The 22,158-nt window shown below is 42.5% G+C and overlaps 1 long non-coding RNA gene across 2 annotated transcripts; it reads right to left on the minus strand.

Annotated features, from left to right (window-relative positions):
• Positions 1-6,225: 6,225 nt before the first annotated feature.
• On the minus strand, positions 6,226-21,925 carry LOC138850502 (uncharacterized). Of its 2 annotated transcripts, XR_016210416.1 has the most exons (3): positions 21,819-21,925; positions 13,115-13,290; positions 6,226-6,548 (listed from the first exon to the last, which is right to left on the minus strand). It is a non-coding gene; the product is annotated as an uncharacterized LOC138850502 (long non-coding RNA). The 2 variants fall into 2 exon arrangements; XR_011390317.2 differs by lacking the exon at positions 21,819-21,925 and having other exon boundaries at positions 13,115-13,483.
• Between the last annotated feature and the right edge of the window lie 233 nt (positions 21,926-22,158).

Here is a 22,158-nt window from a genome sequence, read left to right on the forward strand (position 1 = left end):
TTTTATACATATAACATGAGAGAGACAGTTTAGTTACAGGCCTCAGTAAGAAGGAAGTAGAACAAAAACCAAATAAGAAAAAAAAAGGAAGAAAAGAAAACCTGAACAAATTAAAAGGGAGGTGGTGAAAGCCAGGCCCACTTACCCTCATGGGAACTGTGTCTAATAGCCTGTGGAAAATTTTAATTTCTGCTTCTAAAATACATCCTCTCTCCCCTCCCCTTCCCTAACCTGCTGTATGGTGATTTCCATGGAAAAAGCTAATTTTTTCTGGTCTAATCTGATTGCACCAAGGACAGCGAGGGTGATACTAAAGAAGAAAGACTTGGTCCTTAAAGTACTCAGGGCAAGACTGCTAACAGAGAGAAGAGGGGAGGGTTTTTCCAGCAGCCCTGGGCTCTCTTTAGCAGGCCCATTTAGAAGACACTCCCCTATGTGTAGGCCATATCTCTTCATGCCGCCATTGCATATTTTTTCCTGTAGGTCCAAGTTGCTGCGTGACCTAGCTTTGCCAGTGATGGGTGTGACACTTTCGTATGTGTGGGAGAGAATGACTGTCCATGGAACGAGACCCACCTTGTCTTTTCTGGTGTCTCATGGGGAACCTGTCTGTCCAGAATGGCTTCCCTGTAAAGCATGCGTGGTGCTACCTCAATTCCAAAGGCCTCACCCACCCACTCGAGAGGAATCTGTGACACTGTCTATTTTGCTCATCAATTTTTCATATGCATACCTATATATTGTTATATGAATGGATGAATGAATGAGTCAAGAAATCATATGTTGACATCTCTAGGACTTTGCCCAGGCATGTGGTCCAAGTAGCCACAATATCAAAGCACATAGTAGAAGTTCAGTAAGTATCAACTTCGCTGAACTTTGCTTTCTATGTTTCCTTCCCCTTGATATGATGGGCGTAAGATTTCAGAGTTAGTGCAAACTTCAGACATTATCTGCTCCATATTATTCAAATTGGAGATCCTCTGTAGAGCAGGTTTTCTTCTCCATTGGAGTGTCTCCTGTGATGGGATGTGTACTAGCTCATAATGTAGCATGATCCATTTTGAACCACTCAAACTGCTAGTGAACTCTTCATTTATGTTGAGCTAAAATGGTCTCCCTGTAAGTGTCACCTATTGGTGTTATTTCTTACCCTCCCACACCCACCACACACTTGGAATTATCCAAAATTAATCTGATGGCTCTCCATATGGCCATCCTCAAGTATTTGAAAAGAACTGTCATGCCCTATTTAATACTCTCTTCCAAAATTGGGCCGCTGTGTACTAAATTAGACTTCAACGGTTTCTCACATCATCTGGTTTCTTGGCCATCCCTTATCTTCTTGTCCTTCTCTCTTGGCTTCCAGTTAGTTAACATGCCTTCTGCAGTGTAATACTCAGGACAGGGACTATGGCATCAACAAGGTTCAGGAATGGGTAAATTTCCTCTTTACATTGTTGAGTCTTCTGAGTGTCAGGGCCTGAGTTGTCAAAGGGGTGGGTCCTGAAAGATACTTCCCACCAAGACCCTGCTCTGAGACTTGGTGCATGTTGGCAGGAATGGAAGACGGCCAAGTACTTGGCCCCCTGCCACCTGTGTGGGCAACCTAGGTGGAGTTCTGGGATCCTGGCTTCAGCATGGCCCAGCCCCTGCCATTGCGGCCATTTGGGAGTGTACTAGCAGATGGAAGATATCTCTTTCTCACTTTCTCCCTCTCTCTCTGTAACTCTGCCTTTCAAATAAATAAAATAAATCTTTAAAAACATTTACTGATTTCATTTTTCTTTTGGAAGGGGAGTCCAGTTTTCTCAACACCATTTATTGAAGAGACTGTATTTTTCTCATGTTCCCAGAAGTGAAATTGCTGGATCATATGGAGGTTTTACTTCTAATATTGTAAGGAATCTCCATGTTGTTTCCCATAACGATTTTGCCAACTTAGATTCTTGCCAATAGTATACAAGGATTTCTGTTCTTCCACATCCTTACCAATATGTGTTATCTCTTGTCTTCAGATAATAACATCTTAACAGATACAGGGTAATATTTCCTTGTGATTTTGATGTGTATTTCCATGATGATTCTTGATGTTGAGCATGTTTTCATATACCTTTTGGCCATTTGTATATCTTCTTTGGTAAAATATTTATTTATGTTCTTATCCAGTTTTATTTGGAGTATTTATTCTTTTTAAAATTTTTTTTGTTGAGTTGGGTGAATTCCTCAAATATCAGATATATGGTTTGCAAATATGGTTTCCTATTCTTTAGGCTGCCTTTCATTGTATTTATTGTTTCTTTTGATGTATAGAGCCTTTTAGTTTGATAAATTCCCGCTTGTTTATTTTTGCTTCTGTGGTCTATGATGTTGTTGTCATATGGAAAAATAATTGTCAAGAACAATATCAGAGATATCTATGTTTCCATCTAGGAGTTCTATGGCTTCATATCTTACATTTAAATGTACAGTCTATTTCAAGTTAATTCTTGTGAGTGGTGTAAGATAGGGGTCCAGTTTCATTTTTTTGGAAGGGGAGTCCAGTTTTCTCAACACCATTTATTGAAGAGACTATATTTTTCTCATTGTGTATTCTTGGCACTTTGTCAAATATCAGTTGACTGTGTATGTGTGGGTTTATTTCTGGGCTCTCTATTTGGTGCCTTTGGCCTTTGTATCTACTTTTATGCCAGTACCAAGTTGTCTTGATTACTATAACCTTGCAGTATATTTTCAAGTCAGATCATATGACACCACCACCTTTGTTCTTTAATTTTTTCAAGATTGCTTTACTAGTTGGAGTCTTTTGTGGTTCCATATGAATTTTTTAATTGATTTTTCTATTTCTATGAAAAATGTCCTTAGAATTTTCATAGGGATTACATTTAATCTATAGATTATTTGGGATAGCAGAAAAAATTTAGCAATATTAATTCTTCCATGGGATAGCTTTTCATCTGTTCCTTCTTCATTTTTTCATCAATATATTATAGTTTTGAATGTACAGGTCTTTGTCATCTTTGATAAAATTTATTCTTAAATCTTTTATTTGTTTTGAAGCTATTATCAATAGAATAGCTTTATTTGTCAGTTTGTTGTTAGTGTATGGAAATGAAACCAATTATTATATCCTGCAACTCTACTGAATTTATTTATTAGTTTTAATAATTATTTGATGAGGTCATTAGTTTTTTAATATATAAGATCATGTTATTTGCAAACAGAGACAAATTTATTTCTTCCTTTTTAATTTCAATGTCACTTCTTTCTTTCTCTGACCTAATTGCTCTGGCCTTCCAATACTTTGTTGAATAGATGTGATAAGATTGGATACCTTTGTTTTGTTCTTGTCTTAGAGGAAAAGTTTTCAGCTTTTCACCATTGAGTATGATGTTAGCCATGGGTTTGCCATACATGAACTTTTTGTATGTTGAGGTACATTTCCTTTGTGCTTCCTCTATTGAGAGTTTTTATGATAAAAGAATGCTGAATTATGCTAGATGTTTTTGCTTTTTGGCATTTATTGAGATTATCACATTCTTTGTATCTTTCATTCTGTTATTGTGGTGATTGCTGGTCTTAATTGGAATGAAGGGAAATGTCCAGAGTTGGGCAGCCAGAGAGTGACCAGTGGCAACTTCTAGGACTCAACCATCACCAGCAGGAATTGAAGAAGGCTGTGTGAGGTGAGGGCACTGGGTGAGAGAGGTTGGCACAGCCTTGTGTTGACTTCTGAGACTTGTTGGGAGTCCTGAATAGGGTGTTCTGCACTGTGAGAAAAATATCTCCAGTTGTATGTACCATGGGCTGTAGCCTGTGGTGTTGCTTGTTGTGTCCACTTCTAAGGATCTGGGAGGCATGCAAACAGTGTAATGTTGGTTCCAGGTGTGCAGCATTTGCATGTGAGTGGGAAAAGGGCAGAGCTTCAGTGTCTTTCCCCACTGTGTTTATAGAAGATACACAAGAACTTCAAGAGGTGCACACTCTAGACAAGAACCATTCCCATTAAAAAATGCACCTGGAAAGGCCTTTCCTCCTTCACAATCTCCTGTTAACACCTGGGGCAACCCAAAGAAAGGAACATTTGCCCTCCTCTGGGGTTCCTCTTACGAAGATGCTGAGTTATTTCTCTGGATTTATTTCCAGAACTATTCTGAAGCTGGCAATTGCTTTCCCAGGCTCAGAGACTATTCCCAGCGTGGAGACATGCACGATCAAGAACTTGTAAAAAATAAAATGGGTGACAGAAACAGACTGTAAATACAAAAAACAAGTAGATTAAAGGAAGCAGACTGCGGTGAATGGAGGTCATTTGATTAACACAGAGCACAAAAGAAGCATGAGTTTCACTGATTGGAGCTGGCCCGGTGCCCAGAGAAAAGCAGGTCAGGAGTTGGAGGACATGAGTGGGGAAGGCAGTGGAGGAGTCAGGGCTGGGTCTCCAGCAATGGAGGCTGCCAGAGCAGTATTGTGGTTTCTCTCAATGTGTGTGTCACTTGAAGGGAGCGATCCATGTGACAGGGCCCGAATGGGACTCTGAGCAAGACTGGCTGCAGGAAGAGGAATGGTGTTAGGAACTGGTGGGTTCATGATGCCTGTCCAGCAGCAGGAGATCTGGCTCTGGCTTCTTCTCAGATACTTAGCAGATGGTGCAGGGAAAAGCTGGCCCTTGCATTAAGCTTCTCACAGGTGAATCCCATGTGGCATGAGGAACCACAGCAAACACCAGCGACATGTTCACTGCTTGTCCTCCAACGGGAGCTCCAGGTGGTAGTCTGATGAAAACAGAAGTTGCTGGGAGGCTTCTGCTGAGCAGGCCATACTGAGAGCAATGCCAGATCCCCCTGGAGACTTCAGGCCACATTTGTACTTCCTCTCTGCCTTCAGTTCTGAAGATCTTTTTGACGGTCCTGACCATGACATCATAACAAAACATTGTGAAATGTGTCCCCAACTCAATAAAGTCCTGTGGTCCCAGGGTTGCCTGTGATTTTCTCACTCTGATTGACTCAAACAGTGAAATCATCACCTCATGTCAATGCCAGTTCCCTGTCGCTCCAGTTTTCTTTCTTTCCTTGCCAGTGTTTTTGGTTTTAGGGTTTTTTTTGTTACTCTTCCTCTTTTTTTTTTTTTCAAGATTTATTTATTTATTTGAAAGTCAGAGTTACACTGAGAGAGAAGGAGAGGCAGAGAGGGGTCTTCCGTCCACTGGTTCACTCCCCAGATGGCTGCAACAGCCGGAGCTGTGCTGATCCAAAGCCAGGAGCCAGGAGCTTCTTCCAGGTCTCCCAAGTGGGTGGAGGGGCTCAAGGACTTGGGCCATCTTCAATTGCTTTCCCAGGCCATAGCAGAGAGCTGGATTGGAAGTGGAGCAGCCAGGACTCAAACCGGTGCCCATATGGGATGCCGGCACTGCATGTGGCACAGCACTGGCCCCATGACTTTTCCTCTTAATTAATCACTGCCTCCCTTCCCAGGGACATCTTTTCCAAAGATAAAATTCAAATGGCCAATAGACACATGAAAAAGTGCTCAGGCTCACTAGCAACCAGAGAAACAATGCAAATCAAAACTACAATGAGGTTTTAGCTCACTCCAGTTTGAATGGCTCTCATACAGAAATCAACAAACAATAACTGCTAGGAAGAAAATGGGGGAAAAGGTACCTAATCCACTGTTGGTGGGAATGTAAACTAGTACAACTTTTTTGGAAGACAGTGTGGAGATTCCTCAGAAATCTGGAAATAGATCTGCCATGTAACGCAGTCATCCCAATTCTGGGAATTTACTCAAATGAAATGAAATCAGAGTTAACCGTACTGCCATATTTATTGCACCTTGATTCACGATAGCTAATGTATGGAATCAACCCAGATGTCCATGAACTGATGACAGGATAAAGAAAATGTGCTATATACACACTCTGGAATACTAATCAGCTGTAAAAAGGATGACATCCTGTCTTTTGCAACAAAATGGATGCATCTGGATACTATTATATTAATGAGATAAGCCAGTCCCCCCCCAAAACAAATATCATATATTTTCTCTAATATGTGGTAACAGATAGCATATAAAAATGTAATGTATGAGTAAAATTGACAATCTGAAATTTGATTATTATTTACAGCCCTTGTCTCTACTGTTGAGGAACCGTGTTTTTTGTCTCTTACTATTTGTTTATGCATATGCTATAAAATAAACTGAAAGTATGTCATTGTAAAATTTTTTTTAAAGATTTATTTTATTTATTTGAAAGACAGAGTTACAAGGAGAGGTAGAGACAGAGAGGTCTTCCATCCATTGGTTCACTCCCCAAATGGCCAAAATGGCCGGAGTTACACCAATCTGAAGCCAGGAGCCAGGAGATTCTTCCAGGTCTCCCACGTGGGTGCAGGGGCCCAAGGACTGGGCCATCTTCTACTGCTTTCCCAGGCCATAGCAGAGAGCTGGATTGGAAGAAGAGCAGCCCGGACTAGAACCAGCACCCATTTGGGATGCCAGTGCTTCAGGCCAGGCCTTTAACTCACTGTGCCACAGTGCTGGCCCTGTCATTGTAAAAATTAAAAGAAACAATAAGAGAGGAAGAGGAGGAAGGGTGGGAGTATGGGCAAGAGGAAGGGTTGGGTAGGAAGTGTCATTATGCTCCTACATCTGTATATATGAAATACATGGAATTTGAAGCAGATCTTCAATTACTCATATTTTGAATCAATAACTTCTTAAATCAACTTAATCTGCTATCATCTAATGGTTAAACTTTCAGATTTTTCTCATACAACTCAGACTATCCAAATCTTAAGGAACCTTCTGTGTTATTTATACCAACAGCTCCCTCCATCTTTAAACAAATAGTCTCCAGTCTCAAAAGCATAAAAATAATCAAACCCACCTAATTTAATCATATGCTTAAGCCTTATTGGGCCCAGTGAAGTCTCCTTTGAATCTATTGAATGTTTATGACATTGTAGACGGATGGCAAACTGCCCAAAAGAACTTGCATTTGGATGTTTGTATTTTGACCCAATTTTTGCTTCCACTCTATTTTTGCCTAGGTTTTTGGTATTCATATTTTTCATATTATGTTTGTTTTTCTTTGGCTATCTATCAGTTCATGAGTCTTTTGCTTATTCATTCAATATGCGTTTCTTTAACACCTACTATGTACCAGGCATTTTGATGGATATTAGAAATTCAGTGATGAGCCAAATATTCTCATTCCAGTTCTCCTGGAACTTAATCTATTCCAGGCATCACTATAGTCCATGGCTTAAATCCACTCTGACATCTGTTTTTGCACAACCTGCAAGCTAAGAATGGTTTTTATGTTTTCTAATGTAATAAAAATTGAAAGAATATTTCATGACATTCACAAAGTACATGAGATTCCAATTGTAAAGCAAATCTATGAAGTACTATTGGCATACATCTACTCTAATTCACTGATGTGTAGTCCATGGCTGTTTTATGCTACAATGGCAGTTGAATATTTGCATATTTACTATCTGACTTTTTACAGAAAGTTTTGCCGACTTCTGTTTTAGTGGCATAGGCAGAAAAGAAACACTAAATCAAATAATCAAGTAATAATAAATTGTGGCAAGTGATATGAAAAGGAAAATGAGTATAAGAGAATGACAGGAGCCTCCATGTGGCAAGGGTCACACAGAAAGACCTAGAAACAGAAGTGACACTTCAATTGAGTCCATAGCAGTGTGAGGGATCCAGCCATGCCAAGAGCAGAATTCCTGTTCCGGGTGGTGGAGGTGTGCATTGGTGGCGGCAAACATGCTGCAGTGGGAAAAATCTGGGTATTGGAGGAAAGACTGACATGCAAGCACATCAAAGGATTTTAAGCAATGAAATGGCATAGTCTAATCTGTATTTATCAGAGATGACTTCAGCTGCCCTGTGGAGAATGTATAGTAAGAAAGAAAAAAGAGGAGAGTGTTTAGAAAACCATTTCTTACCTCTCTCCTAAGATGCATTGGTCCCTTCTACATCTGTCTTTCATTAGCATGTGCTATGATGGACTCCAATAAACTGTTCAAGATGAGACACTGAGGATTTTCAAAGTCAGTTATCTATGAGGTCTAGATGTGTAGAAGAGTGACTGATAAAATTTCTGAAGAAGCATGTGTTGGATGTCAGATTTTACCCTAGTAAGAACTCATCAAACAACACTTTCTTGCTAACAATAGAGTTTTCAAACATGGTACAATGGAATAGAAGTTGTTGTTAGAAAGGATGGGTGGTGGTAGCAGCCTTGCTCCTGGCTGAGAGATATAACACTTTTTTGTTGTGGATACACATTTGTCTTGCAAAATAGACTAACAGACCATGTTAGGAGGAAGATGAGGTTCAGAGGTCAAAAGTTATAGCTAAATATCTTTGTAGAGGGAGCCAGCAGAAATCTGTAGTTGATGTAATCAGAGAATAGAAAATGTTTGGAAAAGATAAGATTATCCTGAGAAGTCTACTGGAATTAATTCAGATGCTTTCTCAAAACATGAGGTAGTAAAGAAAAGAGATCACACATATGGGGTGACTAGATGATGCATAAAATGAAAGTTTGGTGGAGGCAGAAGCAGAAATTGAGAGCCAGCTTGGCTATGAGAAAAATTCACTAAGAAATATGAGAATTCAAGGACAGACCAATATTTTATCACATGTAACAGGGATTTCCTCAAGCTTAAGGATCCCAGCTTTTATGTGGCTTACATACAATCTTGCTCTGTCTTCATATGAGTTCTGTAATTAACATAAGGTCAAGCAAAGGTAGATTAATTTCAGAGACCAGGAAAAAGAGCCAGTGAGAAGCTCAGAGACCGAAGGCATAGACCTTGGCAGATATGGAACCATTGCTGTTTTTCTGGCCTCTAGGGCCCTTGTGAAGTCTATACCTCTAGCCACTTGGAGCATAAGAGTAAGGTCAAAGGAAATCAGAAACGGACAAAAGTAAATGTTTATGGAGAAACACAAGTCAGCACGTACAGGAAGCATTTGCTTCCTTGTGTGTCTTGCACATTCTGAATTTTGGTTTACCCTGAAGTTCTGTTTTTAGAGAAAAAATACACATGGGCCAAATTTTGATGAGCCTTTTTCAGGAAGCCCTTCCTCACCAATCTGTTTCTGTGTCTCCGACACCAGCTTGGAAAGTATGAAGCGGATGGAACAGAGCATCCGTGTTTCTCAAGTGTCTTCCTGTCACCTCAGTACCGAGTGAAAAGGCACAATCCAGTGCAGGACAGAAGTAGACTGTTTTGTGTCTTAAGAAAGATCATGCGTTGGGCCGGCGCCACGGCTCACTAGGCTAATCCTCCGCCTTGCGGCGCCAGCACACCGGGTTCTAGTCCCGGTCAGGGCGCTGGATTCTGTCCTGGTTGTCCCTCTTCCAGGCCAGCTCTCTGCTGTGGCCCGGGAGTGCAGTGGAGGATGGCTCAAGTGCTTGGGCCCTGCACCCCATGGGAGACCAGGAGAAGTACCTGGCTCCTGCCATCGGATCAGCGTGGTGCGCCTGCCACAGCGCGCCAGCCGTGGCGGCCACTGGAGGGTGAACCAACGGCAAAGGGAAGACCTTTCTCTCTGTCTCTCTCTCTCACTGTCCACTCTGCCTGTCAAAAAAAAAAAAAAAAAGAAAAAAAAAGAAAAGAAAGATCATGTGATCTAATGTTGAGAATCAGATGGGAATCTGCCTGGATCTGTGCAATGTAACTCGGTCTCAGGAGTTGCTTCTCAAAGGTCTCATGTTTGTATAATCTCAAGCCTCACTTGAAAGCTTCTTTGAGACAAGACTGGGCCTCCAGTTTCACAAAGATCCAAGAAAATGGCCTTATGAGCTAATTTACTGCAATGGTGAGGGTGTGAAGAACTGAGGCCTGGCTTGGAATGACCAGCAAGGATTACTTGATTTTCCCCTTACTGTCATTTAAACTAAAGTCCCTGTTTTATTTTTCTGCAAAAGTCCTTCTCTCCTTCTTCTGTATCTTGGATGAAACCGTGATGTAGATTACTGGGAGCAATGGAAGATGGAGTGTGCAAAGCCCTCCTCCCATGTGTTAGGTAGGAAGGTAGATTAGCTTGTGTGTGTGAAAGAGGCCAAAGGAAAAAGACAAGAAGTTCTCTTGGAAGGAGTGGAGCAGCCTTAGGAGGATGCCTGGGAAGCAGCTCAGCATCTGTACATCAAAGTTCTGCTCGTGTCCCGAGAACTCTGAGTGTTGTCCCCAGTATTCCCTCCTGGGGACCACGCAGGAAAATTTCCTTGTCCTGAAACAGGGGGAGCTATTTTGGGGCTACCCAGTTGATAACACTGGGCAATACAACCCTGGGAGGGACTTCACAAATTTCCAGTTCAGAAAGCCTTTTGTTTCAGAGTGTCCCAGAAGAAAGGAGAAAGGAGAAATGGAAGAAGTAGACCTCATACTCATATAAACTCTGGTCTGAATGTAGACTGGGTGCGCTCAGTTCCTTCTGACAAGTTGCCCATCCATTCTAACAGAGGCAGTACCTCATTAAACTGTGTTAATTTGTTTATTGTTACTCTATGTCTCACATCTCTTCTTATCAGGAGACAAAGACCTCATGGCTGCATGAAAATTAGAGTCAGTACATGGATGAGAAACCAGCCTGGGTTTCCTGATCCTGCTTTTCTCCGGTTTTGCAGCCTCAAAAGGAATTCTCTTTGTTTTCACTTCAGATTACAAGAATGAATAATTGTCTTCAAAGCATCTTGAAGACAAGGACCATCTGAGTATAAAAGGGAATGTGCTAGACAGCTAAGAGAGCTCAAAGCAAAAATGGACACGGACTGGGAAGAAACCTGTAAAACATAACACTTCAAAGTCAAAATCTCATGCAAATGAATCAGTGGCCCATTTTCTGAGGTCAAGAGACCCTGCAGAGCCCACAGTTCTCAGCAAACAATTGTAAAAGCAGCCAGTCCTTGTACAGTGACTAACATTTGTGAAACTTTCACATACATGACCTCATTTCTCATAAATCAACACTGTATGTGAAGTAGAGACAGTGTGAGACAAGAGCTATTTTTATATTATCTGAAAAGAAGAGAACTCAAGGCTAACGAAAGATAAATTTTACTCAAGGTCTCCCGGTCAGTAAGGGCAGAATCAGTAACTGAATCCACATCTTGTGATGGCCATGTCTGTGCTATTGCTAAAAGTTGCCCTCCCCTCCAACTTCCTGTCTTGTTGTTGCCTCTCCAGCGAGGAATCAGCATTTTGGACCACAAAACCACCCTGGAGTCATCCACTGGTGCAGTAGGTAGCTACTTGTAAGACCCTTGGGTTGGGTCCTCTATATTCAAAATATTCCTTCCTCTCAAAACTTCCAAGTGAAGTACGTTCAAATTCTAAATTACCAAGAAGAACCCTAGAGTTTCTTTCAGATGACTATCACTCAGAAACACTGTTTTTAGCAATGCCTTCTGCTTCCTTACTGTGTTGGACATTGGCATTTTACATAAGTCTCCTCAGCCTCTCCTTTAGCACTGATCTTTTGAGTAGTGTTGGTTGTTGTGAACACAGCCATATATAAAATAGACAACTTCAACCTTCCATAGATAATGTGCAAAATAAATAGTATGTCAAGTGGTGGTAATAGCTGTGGATAAACAAAGTTCTCAAGAAGGATACAAAATATCAGGATATCAGGGCCAGGCGATGTGGAGTGGCAGGTGATATGCTGAATACAACATAGGCAATGAAGGAAGGACTCTGATTTGAGCAGCTCACCCAAAGACAAAGGGAATAAACTGTGGTTTTTCTGGAGACAGAGCTTCCCAAGGGGAGAGAGGAGAATGCGGGTATCCTGGGGAGAGCACTGAGTATGTTTGAGAAACATCCAGTGATCCGTGTGTCTGGAGCAGGGTGAGGGGGATAAGGAGAGAAGTAGAAGATAAGACAGGGACAAGGTGGAGTGAGAGACCTAGAAGGCTTGGAGGCTGCTGGAAGAGAACAGATTTCCAATGAGCCTTCGCAACTATGAGGTCTGATGACTTCTGATTTATAGTTAAGGAACAACGAGAAAAGAGAGTACTGTGGGATGGTCAGAGATTTAATTTAGAATGTCTGATTCCAAAATGCATACTCTTTTCTCCTTTCTTTCTACTCCCATGGTCCTGAGTAGAGAATTTAAGTTTAGACAGTTAGCTGTGTTCATGACATTTATGTGTTAGGGTTTTCCAAAAATTCCTGGGAAATAGAATTTAAAAGTAAGGTTATTGAGGTGGGCTTTGTGATGCTGCATGTTTAGCCAGTGCTCAGCACACCTGCATACTATATTGGAATGCCTTGGACCAAGTCTTGTTTCTGCTTCCAATCCAGCTTCCTGTTGATGTGCCTAGAATGCAGCAGATCATGACCTAACTGCTCAGGTTCCTGCTACCCATGTGAGAGACCTGGCTGCATTTCCTGGTTCCTGGCTTTTACCTGGCCCAGCTTTAGCTGTTGTAGGCATTCGGTGCATGAATCAGTGGATGGAACACATCTCTCTCCCTCTCCCTTCCTCTGTCATTCTGCCTTTCAAATAAATAAGTAAATGTTTGAAGTAGGGTTTATTTGAGTGGAAAAGTTTTTTGTTATCCATGCACAGTTTTTCCTTGAACTTGTTGAAGATCCCTCGTATCTTGATAACATTTGAAAAACGTAAACTGTAAGGAGAATTTATAAAGGGCAGCATGAGAGGCACACTACATCCTAAGATATTGCTTCTGTTGAGTTGGGATTTATAATCCAGACAATATAGTGCTTTGGCTGTGATAAGAGGAAGAAGGGCATAAGGGAGGAAACTGGGCTAAGTTCTGGATATGCTGAGCACAAGGGCATATTGAACAAGCAGAGATCAAAGAGGCCGGTGGAAATTCAGCCAACACGAAAAGCCGGGCCAGTCCCCTGAGGATAAGACAGAGATGTTCTGCACCTGCTCTCCGGAACTGAAATGCATGCAGTGAAAATGCTCCTCTGTGCTTTGGCCCAGGTCCCATTAACAACAGCTACAGAAGCTGAAAAAAAAAAAAGCGCCAAACTTCTCCTATCTTGTTCAAAATTCTGGTGAGCATTTGTTGGTCAGTCACAACGTGCCACCCAAAAGCACTGACCTTGCGGTAATAAATTCTGATGATCCTTAGGGCCTCTGGACAGCTTCTCTGGAGCTTCTCCTTGGAGTTCCCTCAGCCTTGTCTTGGTGTCTGTGATATTAGGAGCACAAGACAAGGTGCACCTCCAGGTGTCTGCTCCTCCAGGTGGGATCCTCTGTGAGTTTAAGCCAAGTCACCTGTTTTCAAAAGGAAATGAGTGGAAGTATAACCTATTGACCCAGACAGGTGGGTGGCGTATTTAAAAGGAGCTGTTAGAGGGCTGAGGGGCTCAAGGATGAGACGTGGATAGAGGTTAGCAGAGGAATGAGATTTACTAGCAGAGTGTAAGTGCACACTCCAGAGGGAGTGTGGCTTGCTCTAAAGTGAGCTGATACTCACAAGGTGCAGGGGCATCCCTTTATGTGATCTGAAGGCACAGGAGGTGGTGCTTTGGGTGGAGTTTTCCAGGAAAGGGCAGGGATTTCCAGGAATTTGGTGACTGCCCACTTTCTGACCTTTTAAGGAAGTCTTGGAAGTGTCACTGCATCGGGTATGTGATAGGAAAGTGAGTATCAGCCACGGTAATTTTATTATAATGATATTATAATAGGATGTAGGTCATCACAAGGACACAGCAGGAAGCCATCTATTTCATGCTGGCATTGGTTCTGGACAGTGACTTTGCTACGAGAGCGATTTTGGGTCCTGGCATGGGAGGGGTTGTAGATCAATCCTGTGGGGAAGAGTGTGGTGACACAGTTCCCTTCCTCTGATTCTGGCCTGTCTCTGTGCCTAAACCAGAGCCATTTATGAGATCCCACTACAGCATCAGCTCTCAGCCATGGCGGGGCGCCAAGGGCTTACAAGGCAGCCTGGAGTTCCCTGGTAGTGAGATCGTTACTGGAGGTTCTGAGTCCTCATCCAGATAGCCTTGTGATTTCCTGACAGCTGTGCACTCACAGGGAAACCAAGCAGGGTTCAGAGAACGTGTCCCAGGAGATGTCCCCTAACCAGCACAGGTACAGAGAGCCACTTAAGGCTGATAAGGAGAGTTAAATGAGCCAGAGGTCCTGGGAAAATAAAGGTGCCTTGCTGGTAGGGAGAGTAGGGTGCTGGCTGAAGACCCTTTCCACAGATTCCGACCACCATATATGGGGTCTTACCTGTGGAAAGAAAGGTCAACAGAGCTTATGGCTTCCTTGCTGATGTAACATCAGGAATATGTCATTTCAAAATAACCTTCTCCCTCCTGATTGTTGCTGCCTAACACATCTTTCATTTGTACACAGAAGGATGAAGTAATTTCAGGTGAACAAGCAACCACGTCACAACACCAACAAAAACCCATGAGAAGCCACATTTCAGCCTAAATTCACTTTAGGGGGTGAGTGACTGACTCATTCTTCTGAGAGCAGGAGATTAGGGGAAAGAACTGGCTTTAGATTTCTACTGATGGCATAACAAAGTTCCAAAATCTTAGTGGCTCAATACGGTACCCATAGGGTAGGTGTTTATCCTAGGGGTAAAGACACCAGTGAAGATGCTCATGTTACACTTCAGAATACCTGGATTCCATGCCTGGTTTTGACTCCCAAATCCAGCTTTCTGCTACTGCAGATTGATGGAGGCAGTAGTGATGGCCCAAGTAATTAGGTTCTTTCCACCCACCTGGGATACATGGCTTGAGTTCCAACCTCCTGCCTTCTTCCCTGCCTGGGGACCTTTGTAGGCATTTGGCGAGTGAACCAGCACATGAGATATTTTCTCTCTCTCATAAATAAAAAATAAAAAAATTAACCTTACACCTTTATTGTTTCACAGTTCTGTAGATAGACCAAAATGATAGATAGATAGATAGATAGATAATCTGGCCAACTCAGTCCAGAGTTTCATGAGTAAAGTCAAGATGTTACCAGTGCTGTGGCTCACTTGGTTAATCAACCAGCATCCCATATGGGCACCAGTTCTAGTCCCGGTTGCTCCTCTTCCAGTCCAGCTCTCTGCTGTAGCCCGGGAAGGCAGTGGAGGATGGCCCAAGTGCTTGGGCCCTGCACCCCCATGGGAGACCAGGGAGAAGCACCTGGCTCCTGGCTTCGGAGCTGTGCAGTGCTGGCCATGGAAGCGATTTGGGGAGTGAACCAATGGAAGGAAGACCTTTCTCTCTGTCTCTCTTTCACTGTCTACGACTCCACCTGTCAAATAAGTTGAAAAAAAAAATTGAAAAAAAAAAAAAAAAAGATGTCAGCAGACCTGCTTCCACCCTGGTGGCTCCCACTTTGAGGCACACTCAGGTTGTTGGCAGAAGGCAAGCTGATTCTTTTCTTCTCCTTCTCCTTCTCCTTCTCCTTCTCCTTCTCCTTCTCCTTCTCCTTCTCCTTCTCCTTCTCCTTCTCCTTCTCCTTCTCCTTCTCCTTCTCCTTCTCCTTCTCCTTCTCCTTCTCCTTCTCCTTCTCCTTCTCCTTCTCCTTCTCCTTCTCCTTCTCCTTCTCCTTCTCCTTCTCCTTCTCCTTCTCCTTCTCCTTCTCCTTCTCCTTCTCCTTCTTCTCCTCCTCCTCCTCCTCCTCCTCCTCCTCCTCCTCCTCCTCCTCCTCCTCCTCCTTCTTCTTCTTCTTCTTCTTCTTTTTATCTTATTTTTATTTATTTGAAAGGCAAAGTTACAGACAGAGGCAGAGACAGAGAGAGGTCTTCCATCCGCTGGTTCACTCCCCAAATGACTGCAACGGTTGGAGCTGCACCGATCCCAAATCAGGAGCCAGGTGCCTCTTTTCGGTCTCCCAAGAGGGTGCAGGGCCATCTTCTACTTCTTTCCCAGGCCATAGCAGAGAGCTGGATTGGAAGTGGAGCAACCTGGTCTCGAACTGGAGCCCATTTGGGATGCCAGTGCTTCAGGACAGGGCATTAACCTGCTGGGCTACAGTGCCAGCCCCTTTAATGCAGTTTTAACCAAAATATTCAAAAGTAAAATCATGAAGAGCACATTTCTGCTGCAGTATAAACAAGGGCTAAGACAAAGTTTGTAAGGTGTCACAGCAACCAATTTTGTTTTTGCAATGTATACCCAGATCCAAATTTAGGGAGTCTCTACCAACCTCCTTTACACCCATTAGCAACTTTGCACTTCTATCCTAACTGAATGCCACCTGTCCACAGCCACATATGCCTATAGGGGAGAGGTTCTTTAAAGGCTGGTGTCAAACTGATCCAAGCTTCCTACGGGCTTCTCTGTCACTGTCAACCATAAGTATTCAAAAGAATCAGAGATAATTTGATATAGGAGGGAGGCATTAAAAAGAGAAAGCTGTATAGTTGTAAAATTAAAGTGTAGAAATTCTCTTTCAAGGTCAGTGATTTAACCTTCATCTCAACCAAGCTTTTCCAGTAATTTTCTTTGCAGTCTCTGGTTTTCCGCAGCATCCTTCTGCAAGTCATTTGTTATTTACCTGTTTATTTCCACTCTGGATTTTGACACCTCAGAGTCATCACGGCTTAGTATCAGTACCACACTTAAACTCATGGAACCAAACAGACATGCTTTCTGCCTCTACATAGCTTACAAGCTCATGTTTCGTTATTATAGTTGTCACTAATAATAAAGAGATTGACCTACATTGCTCACCAGAGTCTGCAGCCACAAAATTTGTTCAACATCACATTTTAACTAATCCAACTGAAAAGCAAAAACAATTATTAAAATAATTTACTGACCAATGAAGCAGAAACAGAGAGCTGTTTTTAAAATAACTGTCCAATTATGGAAGTAGAGTAATTAAAAGTATTTTAATGTTATGGTCCTTATGACTGAATTTCAAGATAATCTCAAATAATAACAGAGTAAAAATTTAACAAAAAGTAGATTTGTTTTGCTTTTTCTTTTAACTGACACAGACCAAAATAGAAAATCAACAGTGGAAGAAAATATGCTCTGGGATATATATGAAGGTAAGAAAAGTGAAATAAAGTGAAAATATTCATTCAAATAAAATGATTAAACACTGGCTTTGCCTAGTGAAAGCAAACAAAACTGTGTGACTGTGGACATATAACTTTGAAACTGAACTTCAGTTTTCTCATTTGTGAGATAGTGACAAGAATCTCTTCCTGCTATGCTTTTATAGGGTATATTGAAAAACTAAATCATGTTTATTTATAGGTAGATACTGTTTGATCGATACATATGCCACAGTAAATAGATTTGAAGCATTATTATTATTATTATTAGACTGTATTGTACTTTCTTTAAAACATCATTGACAAAGGTAACTATTGAAGGACCCAAGCAATATCATTGTTCTTAAAAAGAAAGGATATAAAACACTCAAGGCATCTGCAGTAAATTGTACACACAGGAGGAACTAGATCATTTTTATTCAGCTTTGTTGGGACTTCTTTTGGCCCTCCAGGTGCAACCTTTGTCTTTCGGGGTTTCTGCTAATTATTTGACTCATACATATGTCTATTTACCAGGATAGGGGTCCAGGTATAAGCATAGAAAACAAATAGTTTCCTTAAAGCAGATGCAAAGGACTATGTCTGGGTTTGCCCTCAGTTGTGCTTTTACGTGGCATTTACAGTGTGCTGTTAAAGCATGCAGCCTGGTGGCACTCAGCGGACAGACCTGTGGCACAGCCTCAGGAGGATCTTGTCTTCTGATCATCATACAGCATGTGTGAGGTGTCTGCATCCCACGTGCTTATGGAAAGCAGTGTCTGTTCTCTCCATCACCATTGCCTCAAGAAATAATAATCTCTCACTTATAACAATATCCCCACATCTTACAATAAAAGTTACATAGGTCTCAATAAATATTTATTTAATGTTTATTGAACATGACTCAGTTTTTATACATCTTGTTTCAAATGTATTCTAACAAGACAAAAAGAGTGAGTTAAACTGTGGAGGCCTTTCTTTGTCAATATGTTGATATGGCACATTGACTTTGCTGGCCAGGTTGAGCAGTGCACCTGCCAGCCCGGGCTTCTATCCACATGTGTGCCAGCCTCTTTACAACAGGCAAGCATCTCACTCCTCAGCTAAACATTTTTCTGTGTCCACAGTTTCCCCAAGTAAAGAGCCCACAGATGGAAAGACAGGTGAAAAGACAGACACAGCTGGGTAAACCATCACTACTACTGGAAAATGACTTCTGTGTTGTGTTTCAACAGGGAGAGTTCGGGCGTTGATTCCTTTTTGAAATTTCTTTCTTTCCTCTTAGGTTTTAACACACAGCTTTAGGAAGCCTCCTAAAAGGGGGAAAGATCTGAATTCTGCCGCTTCTTATTTTGTACACTGGGGCAAGTAACCCCATGCTTCCAATTCTTCATAGGTAAAATGAGAATCATACAGAGTATCAGGGAAGGGGAGAAGCCAGGCAAAAATGTGTTTGCAAGTGAAGTCCTAGCCTGACTCCACAGGAAAGCTTGGAGTATTAAGTAATTCTGCAGGCAATTAGTCATTGCTGGGAAGGGGTGGTGTAAATCCCATGGCCCTATAAGTCAGTCCTCTGAAAAGACTTATAAGTGCTCCACTTGACCCTTAAGCACACAGAAGCTGGGAAGGCATTCACGGAGCCATTGAGAAGGATCTGACCTGAAACTCAGAAGTCAAAGCCTGCTTTGAAGGTTCGAGATGCCTGTATGTAAAGTCCTTGGTACTTCATTCTTGTCTTCTCCCCAGGATATATTCATTTATATTTTTTATTTTCTAAAAGATTATTTATTTGAAAGGTGGACTTATATAGAGAGAGGGGCAGAGAGAGATCTTCCATCTGCTGGTTCTCTCTCCAAATGACCACAATGTCCAGGGCTGTACCAGAACTCTGTCTGGGTTTCCCAAATGGGTGGCAGGAGAACAAACACTGGGACCATCTCCCACTGCTTTCCAAGGTGCAGCCTGGGACTGGAATAGGTGCTCATATGGAACGTCGGTGCACTGGTGGTGGCTTAATTCACTGTGCCACAGTGCTGGCCCTCCCCAGTCTTAGAGTCATTGTTCCCCACCCCTTCATTCCAGCAAGTTGTAATACCAAATCCTTTCAGGGACTATAAATTGGATAAATGATTAGATGTAAGACTAGGAAGAGGTGGAATAGGGTAAGCTAAGGTACACCTGTGCCGTTGCAAATGAAAATAAGGCATTTAAAACCAAGTGTTTATAAAACACTGTGCACTCAAAATCAAATCAAAGCAGGGCAAAACAAAAAACACATCTGGCTGGTGGGCTGACTATTGGTTTGCCATGACTCACCCTGAATAAACCTTCCTCACAATCCCCACCTGCAGGGCATTCCAGTCCTAGCAGGAAAGGACTGGATTTGACTTCATGAGCTGGGCTTGCTCCTGCGCACTCTTTCCCAGGCTTCCTGGGAAGCTCATCCTGAAGTGGTTTTTCATTGGCGGGGTGTGTGTGTGCCTCCTCTCCACCCTGGCTGCAACGACTTCTGCCGAACCCCTGTGTCCTAGGGAAGTCTCTGAACGTCAGGATCACGTAGGTGCTTTGGTTGGCTCTTCTTAGTGAGCTCTCTGATCTCCAAGTTATAGGGATAGGAAATATAGTGGAGAATGGGCCTTGGCTTTTGATTCATTCAGGGGTTATTGATAACAATCAAGTTATAAAGTAGGTACTATGGATCTTCATGACTAACTGTGTGTGTGTGTGTATATGAAAGAAAGAGAAGGATTCTTTCACTGGACATTTGGCCTGGCAGTTAAGATGCCTGTGTCCCACACTGGAGTCTCTGGGTTCAAGTCCTGTGTTCCATTCCTGACTCCGGCTTCCAGTTCATGCAGACCCTGGGAGGCAACAGTGATGTTTCAAGTGGGTTCCTGCCACCCAGGCTGGAGACCAGGACTGCATCCTGGCTGTCGCTTTCAGCCTGACACAGCCCCAGCTGTCACAGGTATTTGGGGAGTGAATCAGCAGAGGGGAGCTCACCCTCTGTTTCTGTCTCTCAAAGGAAATGAATATAAAAAATTTCAAAATAAAACATTGTTTGGAAGAGAGCCTCTCTCTCTTCTGGGAGGGACAGAGTGTCAGGAATGAAAACAATTTCTTCACTATCCACCTATCTTCGTCTTGGACCCTCCACTTTCCTGTTACCTGTTTCTGTTCCTTCCCTCCGCACATTGACCAAGGCTCTGTGAACCTGACCATTCAGCCTTGTGTGTGTTGTGGGTATAGCTCTATGTGTGGTTTTTGAGGGTAGGAGTTTCTGTGCAAATGGAAAAAAAGGTACAGTCATGGGGTAACAGGACGAGCACTCAAAGAGCCACCAGAGACCTATGCCAGTGCAGAATGAAATGGTGATTTGTAAAGATGATGTGATAGATGGAGATGGAGAGAGGAGAAACGACTGAGGGATGAGAGACTAGGAAGAATTCTGGTGTTGTAATTTGCCGCTCTTGTCCAATTTGTACATTTACTTTAATACGTTTGTTTTATTCTATATTGGAGTCCTTCTTATGATTAAAATTTAAGACCATTGGGGCCAGGCCTGTGGCATAGCAGGTAAAGTTGCCACCTGCAATGTTGGCATCTCATATGGGTACTGGTTCAAGCCTCAGCTGCTCCATTTCCAATCCAGCTCCCTACTGTGGCCTGGGAAAGCAGTGGAAGATAGCTCAAGTTCTTGGGCCTCTGTATCTGCATGGGAGACCTGGAAAAACTCCTGGCTCCTGGCTTCCGATTGGCCCAACTCTGGCCATTGCAGCTGCTATTTGGGGAGTGAACCAGTGCATAAAAGACTCTTTCTCTCTCTCTCCTTCTCTCTCTCTCTCTCTCTCTCTCTCTCTCTGCCTCTCCATAACTCTGCCTTTCAAATAAATCTTTAAAAAATTTAAGACCATTATAAAAAATTTCAAAGATGAGAAAAAAGAGGTATTCATAATCCTATACTGGGATGAAGGCACAGTTAGTGCTTTGTTTGTTACCCTTCTAGATCTGCACATTTTCACTTTCCTGGGACAATTCTATTTTGAATTATTCTTTTTTTAAAATTTAAATAATTTATCCTGAACTTTCCACCCATATAATTAAGTACTCTCATATGCCATGTTTTTTAATGACTACATAATATTTCATCACATAGATGACTATAATTTATTTAAGCAAACTCTCATTTCCTTTTCAAGATCTGCCTCCTTGTCTCCTATCCAAATAGCACCAGACTTCAAAAGCTACCCTCAAGGCTCCAGAAGCCAGGAATAGACGCTTTGCCCTTTGCCCACTTGGGGCCTCCACAGAGGAGAGACTGAGGCTGAGATGGGATGGTTGGGAGACCGGGTGAGCCAGGAGTGAAGGGTTTCCAGTGACCAGATAGAGAGTGGCACGAAACCCTTCTCTCGCAGTTTCTTGCAGAAAGAACGAGATACCAGCAAACTCCCAGGCTTGTTTTAAAAGCCAATGGCACATATGAGAACTGAATTTGGTTCCATTTGTACAAGGGAAGGTGGGCGGCTTCAGCTGCCTAGGAAACAGACTTTGAATATGTGCTTCCTGGAATTCTTTATGCTTCTCTCCTGAAAAGGTTCCTAGTGTTCCTGATAAAGGATTCTTATTATTTGGCATTTACAGGCAGCCTGGTTTTGGCAACATCTGATTCAATTCTTTCTATTGGCGTGTTCTTACAAAGACCTCTGTCTCCTCAAAGCTAAGCCCAAATCCTTCCTTCTCCCCCGCCTCCCGCCCCATCCTCCTCCTCCGCTCGCACCACCCCCTCCCACCTACCAACCTTGCACATTCTTTTATTTTCTTTCCAATTTGAAAGCTGAAACTCTGGCACAGTTAGGTGAAGCGATACGCAGAGCATCTGCTACAGAGTCTTCAGCGTTTCAGGATGTTGCTTGGGAGAGTAAACAGCATATGCAGGATGTGGGTGTGGCATCGGAAGGGAAACACATGCCGCCATGATCGGCTGAGTTTTGATCATGACAGAAGCATGACAAGAACACGTGGTCACACCCTCCACGACCTCGCATCAAAAGGAGCAGAAATAAGCCTGTCCTTTCACTTCATCCAGATATATTGTGTGGAAAACAAGGGGGAAGACAGAAGAAGGTCTAGAAAAAAGT

The sequence above is a fragment of the Oryctolagus cuniculus genome, chromosome 7 (genome assembly GCF_051225735.1).
Source record: "Oryctolagus cuniculus isolate XC-2025 breed Fujian yellow rabbit chromosome 7, ASM5122573v1, whole genome shotgun sequence".
In the NCBI taxonomy this organism is placed as follows: Eukaryota; Metazoa; Chordata; class Mammalia; order Lagomorpha; family Leporidae; genus Oryctolagus; species Oryctolagus cuniculus.